The sequence below is a fragment of the Myotis davidii genome, unplaced genomic scaffold (genome assembly GCF_000327345.1).
Source record: "Myotis davidii unplaced genomic scaffold, ASM32734v1 scaffold149, whole genome shotgun sequence".
Taxonomy (NCBI): domain Eukaryota; kingdom Metazoa; phylum Chordata; class Mammalia; order Chiroptera; family Vespertilionidae; genus Myotis; species Myotis davidii.
Genome location: NW_006352194.1, coordinates 1,815,144 through 1,831,000, shown reverse-complemented (window position 1 = coordinate 1,831,000; position 15,857 = coordinate 1,815,144). Strand labels below are relative to the sequence as shown.

General features: G+C 44.7%; 1 pseudogene; it reads left to right on the top strand.

The window, feature by feature from the left end:
- Positions 1 to 489: 489 nt before the first annotated feature.
- Positions 490 to 12,996, top strand: LOC102775503 (annotated as a pseudogene).
- Positions 12,997 to 15,857: the final 2,861 nt, after the last annotated feature.

Genomic DNA, 15,857 nt, shown 5'->3' with positions numbered 1-15,857 from the left:
CGAACCCTCCCCGGCCTTCCCGATGCAGTTTGACACTCTGTTTGAGGCAGCTCTGCCTCTGTATCTATTATAGTTCATAAGTTTATAATGGTCTTTATTATCCATGAATGAGTGAGATCATGTGGTATTTTTCCTTCATTGACTGGCTTATTTCACTTAGCATAATGCTCTCCAGTTCCATCCATGCATGGGTCCATCTTTACATCTCATTTGTCATCCTCCGATCTGCGAATCTGACTCTCCCTTGGACTTTGAAGACTTTAAGGGCAAAAACTGCCTCTATTCATCTCTTTGCCTCCAGTGCCTGGCACATAATAAACACTTAACAAATGTTTCTTAAATGGGTGAACAAGTGAACATGTGAATTAAACAAGGGAGCAGCAGGGTCACTGTCAGACTTGGGGGAGATCAAGGTACTTGACCGTGTGTGTGTGTGTGTGTGTGTGTGTGTGTTTGTGTGTGTGTGTGTGTGTGTGTGTGTTGTCTGAGATGGTGCAGCCAGTGGAGAGGAAGTACTGGAAGATTGAGGAGAGGGTGATGGAGTAAATTCTGAAGCCTTCGGAAGAAGAAGGACAATCTGACTGTTGAGATGGGAGGATAAGAGACAGGAAAAGATGGAGGTGAGAATCAGAGATGTTGGAAAGTTGAGAGAAAGGTGTTCATGTTGATGACTTCAGTCCAGAGATTTGAGGTCAACTTTTGAGGCAGAGGCAGGCAGAAGGGCAGCATGAGTGGGTGGTGGAAAAAGTTTGGACCAGACAGTGTGAAACACAGGAGGAAGTGCCCTGGGGGTGGGAGGACTGTCTGGAAGCAGAAGAGCCTCGCTGATGTTTCCCAACACGCATTTGCCAGTTGTGAGGAGCCATTCACATGATTCTGTTGACTCTCCAGCCACACTTGGCAGCCTAGGTGCAAAAGCCAAGCAAATGGACAGTGGGATCAACTCCAGCCTGGGAGCTGGCAAGGCTGGCACTGCTGAAAGTCAAGGGGTGGGAAAGGGAAATTCCCACATGGGCCATGCTGGGCATCAAAACATGTCCTGTCATTTAATCCTCACAACAGGCCTGCAAGGGAGGTATTATGATCTTCGTTTGTCCCCGGAGGAAATGAGATTCAGAGAATTAATGGCTTGGTCAAAGTCACAACTGGCAGAGCCGAGCTGGGGTTCACATCCAAGGTAGCCTGACTCCTAACCCTGTACTCCTTACACTGAAGCATTTATTGAGTGCTTATTGCATTCCAGGCACTGTGCAAAGCTTTTTCCATTCATCCTCTTGTTCGGTCCTCAAAATAGTTCAGTGAGACAGGGCTGGTCATGATTTTCCCTGTTTTATAGCTGAGCTACAGGAGCTCAGAGAGGTTAAGTTACTTGGCCAAAGTCCCCCAGCCAGTAAGTGACAGAGCCAGCATCAGAAGCAGGAAGTTATAAACCAGTATCATTACCAGTTATTAGAACATTCTATCAAATTATAGACAGACAGATGAAGAGACAAATTCAGAATCTCAGTGGTATGTCTGAGCCCAAAGCTTTTAACTACTACATCTTACTGCTTCCTTTTCTGCAAGTCTTATTTATTCATTGTACTGTTTATTAGTAAAAGTTTCAACCATACAAAAGTAGAGAGAATAGTATAATGAACTCATGTAACCAAACCGAGCTTTCACCCTTAATGTTTCCTCAATCTTATTTTATCTATAATTCCCCACACATACTTCTTTTTTTCTGGAATATTTTAAAACCAGTCATAGTCATTAAGTCATTTCACTCATAAATACTTCAGTAAGCATTTCCAACTGATAATCATTGACTTTCATAATCACCATGCCATTATCATACCTAGTAAAAATAACAATTCTTTTCCCCCCTCCCCCAAGAGTTTATTTGAGCCAAACTGACACCATATGCCAGAGAGCAAGATCTTAAAATGCTCTGGAGAATAACAGTTTTTCAGTTTGTTTTCTTTTTTAATTTATATTTTATTGATTTTTCGAGAGAGAAAGGGGGGAGAAAGAAAAAGAGAGGGCGGGGGGGAAGGGAGAGAGGAACAGTGATTTGTTGTTCCACTTATTTATGTATTCCTTGGTTTATTCTTATATATGCCCTGCCCAGGGATCAAACCTTCAACCTTGGCATAGCAGGACAATGTTCTAACCAACTGAGCTATCTGGCCAGGGCACAATAATTTATTTTTTTTAAATATTTTTATTGATTTCAGAGAGGAAGGGAGAGAGAGATAGAAACATCAATGATGAGAGAGAATCATGGATCCGCTGCCTCCTGCACGCCCCACACTGGGGATCAAACCCATAACCTGGGCATATGCCCTGACTGGGAATTGAACCGTGACCTCCTGGTTCATAGGTCAACACTCAACTAGTGAGCCACACCGGCTGGGCAATAATTTCTTAATATTATCTAAATCCCAAACCATTTCCAGAGGTTGTTGATTGCCTCACAAATCTTCTACCGTTAGTTTGCCAAATCTGATCCAAATAAGGTCTGAGAGAGGGCATATTGTTGATTTTGTCTCATCAGTCTCTTTTAATCTGTAACAATCGCCTTCCCTCCCATCCTTCTATGCCATTGATTTGTTAGAGGATGATTCTGGGCATTGTGATCTCCATCTTGACATATCAGGAACTGAAGTTCAGAAAGGTTAAGTGACTAGTGGAACATCACACAGCTAAGAGACAGACTTCTTATTTGCTACTGTCCCAAAGAGTCTGTGTTACTAACGGGAGGAGCTTTACTGTCTGAGACAGGTCTCAGCTGATGAAGGGGGCAGGAAAAGCAGCAGGGAAAATGGTCTGGCTTGGCAAGGAAAAGAGAGAGATGGAAGGTAACAGCAATTACAGTACAGCATTATTTTCTGATTTAATGCTTGCAAGTGGCTGGGCATCCTGGCACTATTTCAGTCAGTTGTCACAACAAACATGAGTAAGTCATACTTATCTCCACTTTAGAGCTAAGGAAACTGAGGCCCAGATTGGCATATGGAGTTGCCCCAAGTCTCACGGCCAGTGTAGGCAGAGCTGGAATAAGCCGATTTAACCCCAAAGTCTATCCCCAAAGTTTATGTTCTTTTTGATTGTCACTAGAGAGGGGACTTTTTAGAAACCTGAGATCTTGAGGCCTCTTGGTTAGGGGAAAGAACCATGGCCTGGGGCCTGGACACCTGGGCTCCATCTTCAGCTCTGCCAAAGACCAGCAATGTGATGCCCGGCAAGCCACACCTGCCTTCAGTTTCTGCATCTGCCAAATGGAGCAACTGAAAGAGATGATCCCTGAGTGTCCTTCCCCGTCCCCAGTGGCAGGGTTCTCGGAGGAGTTCTTCCCCGTGATGACACAGGCCTGGGGGATGTGCTGCAGGAGAGGAACCACACTCCGTCTCCCCTTTCATTTCCGCATAGCTTGGGCTTGCTTACATGTTTCCTTGGTACATCACGGTGTTCCTTTCCACATGTGTGCTGTTCTCCCTCCAGGCCCCATGACCTCCCTCGGAGGGTGGGGCCCACTGTGCCTCTTCCTCTGGATTTCCCCTCAAGCTTCTGCGATGCCTCAGAAAGGTGGGGGGAGATCTTATTTCCTTATAGTTTGAGATCAAAGTCATCCTCATAGAAGAATCAGCCCTAATCAAGAGCTCAAACCAATAGGTCATTTGATCCAGAGGCTAAAGCCACAGCAGTTGGCAGAAGTAGGTCCATGGGGTCTGGGACATGATGTCGTGCCCCAGATGCCAGGGCAAAGTCCCCTGGGCCTGGCCCATATGCCATGGAAGGAGAACATAGAGTCCTGGGACTCCGCACTCAGGACTGGAAGCCCCACAGGCCTCCTCTCTGTCCCCTGGTCTAGACAATTGTTGTGGACAGCTTCAAGGGCTCTGGGGAATAGATGGCCTTAGAGAATGGGACTGTCCAGGGAACATGGGGTGTCAACAAGGTCTGGAGGGGACTCTACAAGGATGATCCTGAAATAGAGAATTGAAAGTGCTTTATAGACAGATATAATAAACCATTGCCATAAGGCCCCGAGAGTGCAAAGCAACAACAAAGAGGCTGCCCAGGTACTAATGAATCCAAGTTCAAGTTCAGGCTCCTCTACATAACAGTTCTGTTACCTTGGGAAGGTTACCTAACTGTGTCTCAGTTTCCTCACCTATAAATGAGAGTTGGCTAGAGTAATGATATCTCTGGACCTTTCTAGCCCTGAGAGTCTTGGGTTTTGAGTGACTGCCCCCAACACTCTAGCCCTTGCAGAAAACTGATGGTAGAGGTGGGAGTCTACTTGCCCAGGCACATGGCACATATCTGGCATATGACAGACACTCAGCAAACATTGTTGTTAATATTTTCACAGTCAGACCAGCCGGCATGGCTCAGTAGTTGAGCGTCAACCTATGAACCAGGAGGTTAAGGTTCGATTCCCAGTCAGGGCACAGGCCTGAGTTTCTAACTCGATCCCCAGTGTGGAGTGTGCAGGAGGCAGCCAATTGATGATTATCTCTCATCATTGATGTTTCTCTCTCTCTCTCTCTCTCTCTCTCTCTCTCGCTCTCTCTCTCTCTCTCCCTTCTTCTCTGAAATAAATAAAATATATTTAAAAAGATATTTTTCACACTCAGGGGAATAATACAGGCTGGCATTTACTAAGCAGTTACTATGGATAACTCCATGACCTGTGTATTAGCTATTGCTGCATAATAGATTTCCCCAAAACTTAGCAGCTTAAAACAATAATAAACATTTATGATCTCACCCCATTTCTGTGGGTCATTCGGTTCAGTATCTCCAAGAAGGTTGTAGTGAAGATGTTACCTGGGGCTGCAGGCAGTTCGTCTCAAGGCTTCACTTCCAAGGTGGCTTACTCACATGGTGGGCAGCTGGTGGGAGGCGTCAGTTCCTCAGCACACATACCTCTCCACAGAGCTGCTTGAGCATCCTCATAGCATGGTGGCTGGAGAGTGACCCAAAAAAGCAAGACAGAAGTGGCAATGTTTATGACCTAGCCTCAGACACCACACACTATCACTCCCATTGTATTCTATTGGTTACATAGAACAATCCTGATACAGTGTGGAGGGGAGCACACAGGAGCATGAATAACAGGAGGCACGAATTATTGAGGTCCGTCTTGGAAGCCAGCTATCACAGTCTGCCCTAAGTGTTTAGAGCTATTGATTGATTTATTAATTCATGAGGGCAATATTTCTTTCTTTCTTAAATATGTTTTTTATTGATTTTTAGAGAGACAGGAAGGGAGTGAGATAGAGGGACAAAAACATCAATGAGAGAGAAACATATTCAAACAGCTGCCTCCTGAACGCCCACCACTGGGGATCAAGTCCACAACCAGGACACGTGTCCTGACCGGGAATCAAATCCATGACCTCTTGGTTCTTGGGTCCATGCTCAACCACTGAGCTACACTGGCTGGGTGATATTTCTATCATCCTTATTTTACAAATTGAGTCACAAAGATATTAGGTAATTTGGCTAAGGTTACATTTCTAGGAAATGGGCATTGTTAGGAACTGAACTGTGTCTCCCCAAAATGTTGAAGCTCTAAACCCTAATAAGTTACCTTTGGAGGTAACTCGGTGATAAGGTCATGATGTAGGGCCCTCATCTGATGGGACTAGCGTCCTTAGAGACACAAGAGAGCCTACTCTCTCTCTCTTTGTGCACATTTGCCAAGGAAAGGCCATGTGAGCCCACAGGAGATGACAACCATGTGCAAGCCAAGAGAAAAAGACTAAGAATGAAACCTGCCAGCACCTTGATCTTGGACTTCCAGCCCCCAAAACTGTGAGAAATAAGTTCCTGTTGTTTAAGCCTCAAGCCTGTAGTATTTTGTTATGACAGCCTGAGCAGACTAAGACAAGCCTTGAACTCAGAGAGTTGGGCATCTTAGCTCTCATTCTTAAACGTTCCTTCCCTCTACGGCCCTAAGAACAGTGGTCCTGACTCAGCTGCCTGGCCCCTGGGCTCTAGGGAGAGACTCTTAATAACATGGGGCCAGTCAGCACTGAGAAACTTGGAAAAGAAACTGGAAGTCCGGCTGGTGAGGCTCAGTGATCGAGCGTCCACCTGTGAACCAGGAGGTCACAGTCTGATTCCCGGTCATGGCACATGCCTGGGTTGTGGGCTCAATCCCCAGTGTGGGGCATGCAGAAGGCAGCTTATCAATGATTCTCTTTCATCATTGATGTTCCTATCTCTCTCTCCCTTACCCTTTCTCTCTGAAATCAATAAAAATATATTTCAAAAACACAAAAGAAACCGGAGGAAGCCTCATGGCAAACTCAAAGCCCTGGGCTCAGTACTGACCCAGAGGTTCACGTACTTGTATCCTAGAGAGACAGTCTTGGGGGCCAGCTGCCCACTCCACCTGGCCTGCTATTCCCCACCCCCACCAGCTTGAACCTCAGGTTTGCCACAACACACACACACACACACACACACACACACATTAGATGATCCAGATCATAAGCAGTAAGCAGGAGGAAAACAAACTATATTTAAACTGGCAGTTGCTCCATACACAAAGCTAAAAGACAAGTAAGTGACCCTTGGGAGAAAAACAGTAGAAACACTGGTAAAGACCAAGTGTCAAGCCCCATAATACACTAAAATTTTAAAAACAAGCAAAGGACACAGAAAAGGAGATTCACAAAAAAGAATAAATGCCAGTGCCTCCTCCCCCAAAACAAAAACAAACAAAACAAAGGTGCTTGTCCTCACTAATATTAAAAAATCTCATTAAAACCACGATAAGATCTGATTTTTCTTCTATCAGATTGACAAAAATACGAAATAGTAATAATAGCCAAGGTTGGTGAAGGTGTAGGGCAATGGACACTGCTACTCACTTGACCTTGGGAGGGTGCAATTTGACAAAATCAAAATGTAAAATATTAATACATGTGCCTTAGTAGTTTATTCTGAGAAATCTATCTTATCAAAACACTAGAGCCCTGGCCAGTGTGGTTTAGTGGGTTGGGCATCATCCCATGCACCAAAAGGTTGCTGGTTTGATCCCGGTCAGGGCATATGCCTGGGATCCAGGCTCCATCCAGTCTCTAGCCCTCTCCCTTTCTCTTTCTAAAAATCAATAAAAATATATTTAAGTATATATATATTTATTTTTTTAAAACTAGAAAGATGACAGAAAGAAATAGCTAGCTAGATATTCAGATATATAGATTATTTATTTTTATAATTTTTAAAATTTTTCAATTACAGTTGACATACCATATTATATTAGTTTCAGGTATACAACATAGATCTATTCACGTACAAAGATGTGTTTTGCAATATTGTTTGTAGTAGCAAAACCCTGGAAACAACCCCGACATCCATCAGTGGAACAAATAAATCGTCCTGTGGTCACATAGTGAATACTATAAGCAATGAGAATGAGTAAATATTGCCACATGCAACAACATAGATGAATCTCATAAAGAATGTTGAACAAAACTGTACGTACGTATTATGTAATTCTGTCATTTTTTTTACGTATTATGTAATTCTGTCATTATAAGTTCACAAAAAGCTCACACTAACCTAAGCTGGTAGAAGTCAGGATCCTGTTAACTCAGTAGGAAGCTGGAAGGGGGAACAAGTGGGATACGAGCTTGCTGACAATGATCTGTTCTCCTTAAAATACATACTTTTTTTTTATTGATTTCAGAAAGGAAGGGAGAGGAAGAGAGAGATAGAAATGTCAATGATGAGAGAATCGTTGATTGGCTGCCTCCTGCACCCCCCAACTGGGGATTGACTCTGCTGCAACTTGGGCATGTGTCTTGACCAGGAATTGAACCATGCATGACCTCCTGGCTCATAAGTTGACGCTCAACCACTAAGCCACACCAGCCGGGCAATAATGATCTGTTCTTGACTTGGGTTCGGGTTTTGCAGGCATATCACTTTGTGAAAATGCCTTGAACTGTGCACTTATGAATCGTGCCCTGTTCTGAATGCATATTACACTTAAAAAGTTTACTAAAAAATAAAGCAAAAATGTACCCCAATAAGCATTCCAACTGTCTATAGCAGTGGTTCTCAACCTTGGCTGCACATTAGAATCACCTGGGAATCTTTTTAAAATCCTGATTTCTGGGCCTCATCCTCCGGAAATTCTGTTTCTTTGTTACTAATATTGTGGCCTCACTCCACAACAGATGTGTGTATGTAAATAAATTTATATATTAAAAATTTTGTACTGGCATAGAAAATGGCTGGGAAAAATCCCCATGTTAAAAGTCACTGTTTTTGCCCTGGCTGGTTTGGCTCAGTGAATAGAACATCGGCCTATGGACTGAAGGGTCCCAGGTTCAATGCCAGCCAAGGGCACATGCCTGGGTCGTGGGCTCGATCCCCAGTAGGGGGCGTGCAGGAGGCGGCCAATCAATGATTCTCTCTTATCATTGATGTTTCTCTCTCTCCCTCTCCCTTCCTCTCTGAAATCAATAAAAACACATTTTAAAAAAAAGTCACTGTTTTTGTTGCCCAACTGGCATGGCTCAGTGGTTGAGCGTCGACGTATGAACCAGAAGGTTACGGTTTGATTCCCAGTCAGGGCACATTTCCGTCCAGTGTGGGGCATGCAGGAGGCAGCTGATCAATTATTCTCTCTCATCGTTGATGTTTCTATCTCTCTCTCCCTCTCCCTTGCTCTCTGAAATCAATAAAACTATACATATACTAGTATTTTTTTAAATATACATTTTTTATTGATTTCAGAGAGGAAGGGAGAGGGAGAGAGAGAGGAACATCAATGATGAGTCATTGTTGGCTGCTTCCTGCACGCCCCACACTGGGGATCGAGCCCACAACCCGGGCATGTGCCCTGACCAGGAATTGAACTCATGACCTCCTGGTTCATAACTCAACACTCAACTACTGAGCCATGCCGGCCAGTCGATTTTTTAAAAGTCACTGTTTTGTATGGAACTTTCTCAAAAAAAAAACTAAAAATGGAAGTCCCATTTGACCAGTGATCTCACTTCTAGGAATATATCCCAAGAAACCAGAAACACCAATCAGAAAGGATATATGCACCCCTATGTTCATAGCAGCACAATTCACCATAGCTAAGATTTGGAAATAGCCTAAGTGCCCATCAGCAGATGAGTGGATTAAAAAACTGTGGTACATCTACACAATGGAACACTATGCTGGGGTAAAAAAGAAGGAACTCTTGCCTTTTGCAACAGCATGGATGAAACTGGAGAGCATTATGCTAAGTGAAATAAGCCATCAGAGAAAGATAAATACCACATGATCTCACTCATTTGTGGACTATAGAGAACTACATAGACTGATGAACAGGGACAGATCCAAAGACAGAGAAACAGCGATCAGACTATCACTCCCCAGAGGGAAAGTAGGGGAGGGAGGGGGTAAGGGGAAGAGATCAACCAAAGGACTTGTATGCATGCATATAAGCCAAACCAATGGACATGGACAACAGGGGGATGAGAGCATGAGTGTGGGGAGCGGGGAGGGTGGATGGGGGTTAATGGGGAGGATGAGGACACATTTTAATACCTTAACTAATAAAGAATTAAAAAAAATAAAAGTCACTGTTTTTATGGATTAGAACTCAAAGAGCTGGGGTTCCTTACTGAGGTCTTCTACCAAAGCTTAAGAGGAAATTTAAGCTACAGCTGAGTGAGCTGGGCCGTCACCTGTGTCAAAGCCTCGACCTGGCCAGTAGGCCAGAGAGGACTTAGGACCAGGGTTCTGGAAACACTGTGAGAGGTAAGCAGACTCAGGACCCCTGAATAGCCAGGTCAACACCTGGGGAAGTGTATTTAAAGGTCCCTGCAGAGTAGGGGAGGACAGCCCTGCCCTCATGGGCCAGAGTGGTGATGCTGGAGGGGCAGAAGAGGGAACACAGCCCTACTAGGGACCCCATTTAATTATCACAGCCCTATAAGGTTGTTATGACTGTCTCCATTTCTAGATCAGGATGCCAAGGTTGAGTATGTTGTCCAAGGTCACACAGGTAGTAAATGGAACAGCCAGACCTTGAATCCATATCTGTCTGAACCTCTATTTAAGGGCTCTGCACTGGGCTGGGGAGGGAGAGGATGAAGATTGCAGGGAACAAAAGGCTGCCCTAAGTAAAGGCTCAGAAACCCAGTCCACAGGACTCAGAGCCTCAGGAGCCCCAGCCTACCAGGAATCACAAAAGCAGGTTCTATCCTGTGCCTGCAGCCAGGCCACCCTCTGGGGTCAGGTCTCAAACACTAAATCTGGCTCCTGGGGCCGCTCTGTTAACTCAGCACCGACACCTCGGGTTCCAGCTGCTGGCAGCCTAGAGGCGGGCACCATCCAAAATAGATCCCAGGAGCGAGCGCCTGGTCAGTCCACGGTGCCTCTGCGCACATCCACCAAGCCTAATCCTCCAACACCCCCTCCACCCCTCACTTTCGCAGCTGCCTCCCTCCCCCCGCCAGCCCTTGGGTTCTGAGTCACTATGGATATGCAGCCTGGCCATTGGAAAAAAACAAAGGGGGGCGGGAGGGAGGGCAGCAGGCAGTGTGGCTGGAATAGCCTGGGTCCTGGATTCAAGTCCCTGAAGTTTGAGCCAGTTGTGACTTGTGACTTAGCTGATTGTCTTAAGCAGCTTAGAATAAGCTAACTCACTGATTGTTGGGGTCAGGGGCAGCAGTGGCTGAGAGCCCACCGTGTACCAGTTTTAATCAGTCCTCACAACTGTGAAAGGTGGGTATTAGTGTCTCCGTTTTACAGATAAAGAAACTGAAGATCAGAAGGGGAAGTAACTTGCTCAAGGTTGCCCACAGTTTGGACTGTGGAACCAAGGAAGGCCTAGATTTTTAACCTAGACCTGTATGAGCTGTGTGGCCTTGGGCAAGTTACTTTACCTCTCTGAGCCACAGTTTCCTTATTTATAAAAATCATATTAAATTAACATCCAATTTATAAAATTGTGAGGATTTAAAAGGTAATGTTGCCCTGGCCAGTTTGGCTCAGTGGATAGAGCATTGGCCTGTAGACTAAAGGGTCCCAGGTTTGATTCTGGTCAGGGGCACATGCCTGGGTTGTGGGCTTGGTTCCCAGTGCGGGGCTTGCAGGAGGCAGCCAATCAATGATTCTCTCACATCATTGATGTTTCCATCTCTCTCTCCCTCTCCCTTCTTCTCTGAAATCAATAAAAATATATTTTAAAAAAAAGATAGTGGGGCTACAGAAAGTTTTTAAACTTCTCAGATCAACCCAAGAGGTATTCCTGAGAAAAGCAGCATTTCTGTCCCATTTTAGCCTGAGACCATGAGTTCATTGGGTGTGTGTGTGTGGTTGTGGTGGGGGCTGGTGCATGGGTGGGGTGGTATTTGGGAGAAGATAGGACAACCGGGGTAGGGAGAGTTGTTTCAGCCTGGGGGTGGGAGGGTAAGGGGGGTGGGGGGGTCAGGTCAGGTTTAAACATGGGCAGTCTTCCAGACCTCTTTCTCAGAGGATGTCCCAACAGCCTGTTGGGCACCTTGGATGATAAACAAGTTGTCACCCTGCAAGCCCCGAATAAACCTGATAAATCCTGGCAAAGCTGAGGAGAGGAGAGGAGGCTCATCTATAAATACTCCATGACTCACTCAAGCTCAATGTTTATGACTCTGTTGCTCTGGGGAGGAAGGTCTGGGCCAGTCTGAGGTCTCAGGCCTCCTAGTTTGCTCTTCGGGAGCAAGTTTGGGGTCTGTGGCAGGCCCACCACAGCCTGGCTTAGGGTCCAGCCAGGCTTAGGGCTCCCCTCTCTGGCCTTCCTGTCATCCAGGAAATGAACCATGTTGCTAATGGGCTGCGAGGCAGGATGGCCGCCAGTGGGGCGCACACACAGGTTTCTGGTACCAGAAAAACATAGGCTCAAGTCTCAATTTCATTTCCTATCTAGCGGTGTGACTTTAAGCCAATCACTTCACTTTTCTGAATCTCAGTTTCCTGAACTATAAAATGGGGTAACAATGGAAATACCTTCACAGGATTGTCATAAAGAGAGCGCATATAAGGCACTTCCGCAGTAACCAGAATGCAGTAGACCCTTGGGTAATGATCGGTATTATGATTACAAATCAAAGTCTGTTTAAAATACTAAGAAAATAAAATAAAATACTATAAGGTTCTCATGTTAATGACAGGTGGAGGCTGCTGAATGGGACGCAGATAACCGCTGTTCGCACAGGGAAAGTCACCCTGCCTCACCCCTTTCTGCTGGCTGCCAGTACTTGCCAACTTGTCATGGTGCCACCCAAACGCTCACCGACCAGCTGGCCCAGGGGGAATGGGGTGGGGGAGGACAGAGGGGTATCAACCAGTTTGGCAACAAGTACATCCCACAAACCAAGCCCCTCACCTTGGAGCGAACCATCCCCCTGTACCCTCTTACCCATTATACTTTTGATACAAGAGCCCTTCTCTGAGGACAGCTCTGTTGCAGCCAGGTTTCAATGCATGAGGGAGGAATTTGATAAAATTGGAATGAGGAGGACTATAGAAGGGGTTCTGATTGTACATGAGCACCGGCTACCCCATGTGTTACTGCTACAGCTGGGAACACCGTTCTTCACACTACCTGATGGTGAATTTAACCCAGAAGATGAAGTCGAAGGACTAAAATGCTTAATGAGAGAGACACTTGGTCATCAAGGCGGAGTCCCACAGGACTGGATCATTGATGACTACATTGGTAACTGGTGGAAACCAGATTTTGAACCTCCTCGGTATCTATATATTCCTGCACATATTACAAAACCAAAGGAACAGAAGAAGTTGTTCTCGGTTCAACTTCAAGAGAAAGCCTTGTTTGCAACTCATAAAAATTACAAGCTGGCAGCCACACCACTGTTAGAATTGTATGACAGTACACCAGGACACAGGTCCATCATTTCTAGGCTCCTTCAGCTTTTGAGCAGGTTCAATGGAGAAGTCAAAGAAGCCGTCTCTGTGAGCACAGCTCTACACCGTATAGAATAAACATGGTAGAAAAGTTTCATTTTATCTCTCTCCCAACCCCTAAATTACCACCTGTTTGCTATTGTTTGAACAGTAATGTTGATATGAAGAACTAGATAGTGGTGTAAACAAATAAGATAATGTTTAACTTGCTTTTGTTTCCACTCTTACGGTTTTGTACATTACAGAAAGTGGATTTTGAAAGGGGATACTTGAGGATTTGGTCCCCTCCAGAAAAATATTTAGGGCGCCAGTGGTTACTCCAGAACTTTACCAACTCTCTGTTTCCCAAATATGAAGGGCATGGTATGAAAACAAGAGTTCCCAAGATTGGTAGGGCAAAGGTAAAACAATGTCATTTATCAAATACCTACTATGTGCTAGCTACTGTCACTAACATCATCATCTCATTTGATTCCCTAGCTACCAGCCAGGTATAAACTCCCCTTTGGAGACCAGTAAACCAAGACCCAATGAAGTTAACTAAACGGCAAAGCTGGGATTTGAACCCAGATCTGTGTGTTTCCAAAGTGCTTGCTATGCGTGGCCCACTGGACCACAGAATCTGGCTGCTCTCCTGGTCTAGGAAGGTGACCAAAGATGAGACAGGAATGAAAGAATGAAGAAGGAAGAATTAAGAAGCTTGGCAACAGCCTGGGTCAGTGTAGAGAAATAGAAGGACAATTGGAACTAGAAAGCTGGTTGGGGAAGACACATGACTTTGAGGTGACCACTCTGTGGCATCCACCAGCAGACAAGTGAAAAAGTGCAGCTGAATTTAGAAGAAAAATCAGCCTGTGATGGAGGGAAGAGTCTACTGCTCAAGACTGACTGAAATGGCTGTCTGGACTTACAACCCCTGAAGACCCTTTTCTGCCAGGTTTTAAAAGCCCTCTTTGTAGTACCCATCTCAGGACATTTGCACATGCTGTGTGCTCTGCCTAGAATAGTCTTCCCTTCTCAACTGAGATGTTACCTCTTCAAAGACACCTTCTAAACCACTCTGTCACCGAGGCTTGGCTGTACTTAGAGTGCTGGTCATGGGTGGCCGATGTTACTTGCTCTTGTTTTGTGGCCTTTGTGATAAGCACTTTGCATGTATTATTTTTATTCACTCCTCATGGTACCCTAATAGGTAGGCACTAGTATTACCTTAATTTCAAATAAAGAAACCTAGATTCAGAGAAGTTAAATATACTGGCCAACACCAAAATTAGTAAATGACAGAGGTGAGAGAGGAACCCACATCTTTTGCCAAAACTTTCTTCCCAAGTCCTTTGATATACTGATTCCTCCAGAGGTCTATTGCAGCATAAACTAATAAAATAAAAAATTGGTTATCCAATGACCACCTTGGAAAACTGTGGTCTTCTGAATTCTTGAATTAATTAAATACTAGAGGCCTGGTGCATGAATTTGTGCACAGGTGCCATGGGAGATTGGCTGTGGGAATGCACTGACCACCACGGGGCAGCTCCTGCATTGAGTGTCTGTCCCCTGGTAGTCAATGTAAGTCATAGTGACTGGTCAACTGGTTGTTCAGTCGCTTAGGCTTTTATATATATAGAAGTATTCACTGAATACCTACTATGTGCCAGGCACTATTGTAGGTACTGGAGATACAGAGCAAGAGAGCTTATGTTCTGGTGGGAGAAGACAGACACAGACATAAATAAAGATAATTTCTGATAGTAATAAATGCTATCAAGAAAAGAAAGCAGGCCCAGCCAGTGTGCCTCAGTGGCCGAGCATTGACCTATGAACCAGGAGGTCATGGTTCAATTCCCAGTTAGGATACATTCACAGGTTGCAGGCTCAATCCCCAGTAGGGAGTGTGCAAGAAGAAGCTGACCAATGATTCTCTCTCATCATTGATGTTTCTATCTCTCTCTCCCTCTCCCTTCCTCTCTGAAATCAATAAAAATATATTTAAAAGATAAGAAAGCAGGATAATGGGATGGAGAGAAACTTGCAATCAGGGGGACTGCTTTAGATATGACATTCAAGGAAGCCCTACTCCCTCCCCCCGAGGAGGTGGCCTGAATGATGTGGAGAAGCCAGTCAGTCCTGTGGCAGCTGGTGGGAAAGCCAGGCAATAAGCTCGGCATGTTTAAGGAACAGATAGAATATTATGCAGCCATTCTAAAATATCATTTTGAAAGCTAAAACCTAGAAAAAAGTAAAATAAAAAAAGGACAAGATACACTAGGATAGCCCTAACCGGTCTGGCTCACGGGATAGGGCTATCCTTGAATGCAACCAAAATGTCCTTCACTAAGTGAATGGGTAAGTAAACTATGGTACAGAACATTATTCAGCACTAAAAAAAACCCACAACCTACTCAAGTCACAGAAAGACAAGGAGGAAATTTAAAGGCATATTACCAAGTGGAAAATAATCATTCTGGCCCTGGTCAAATACCTCAGTTGGTTAAAGCATCTTCCCGATACACCAAGGTTGTGGGTTCAATGCCCAGTCAGGGCACATATAAGAATCAACTAAGAATGCATAAATAAGATTCTCACAGCCAGTTGGCCTGGAGGTCAAATCCCCCTAGTATTAACTACAACAATCAAGGCTTAACTACAGGAAGACTGCACACAAAGACCAGTAGGGGGTGCACCAAGAAAGTATAAAAAATGCGGAGACAAAGGAACAGGACAAAACTGTCAATGGAGGATATTCAGTTTAGAACCACACTTTTGAGGTCTCTCAAGAACTGTCTAGAAGCCGCCGATAAAGTTATTGAGATCCTCAACAAATCTAATGAGACCCTCGATGTTATGATAAAGAACCAACTAGAAATTAAACATACACGGACTGAAATAACGAATATTATACAGACTCCCAACAGCAGACCAGAGGAGCGCAAGAATCACGG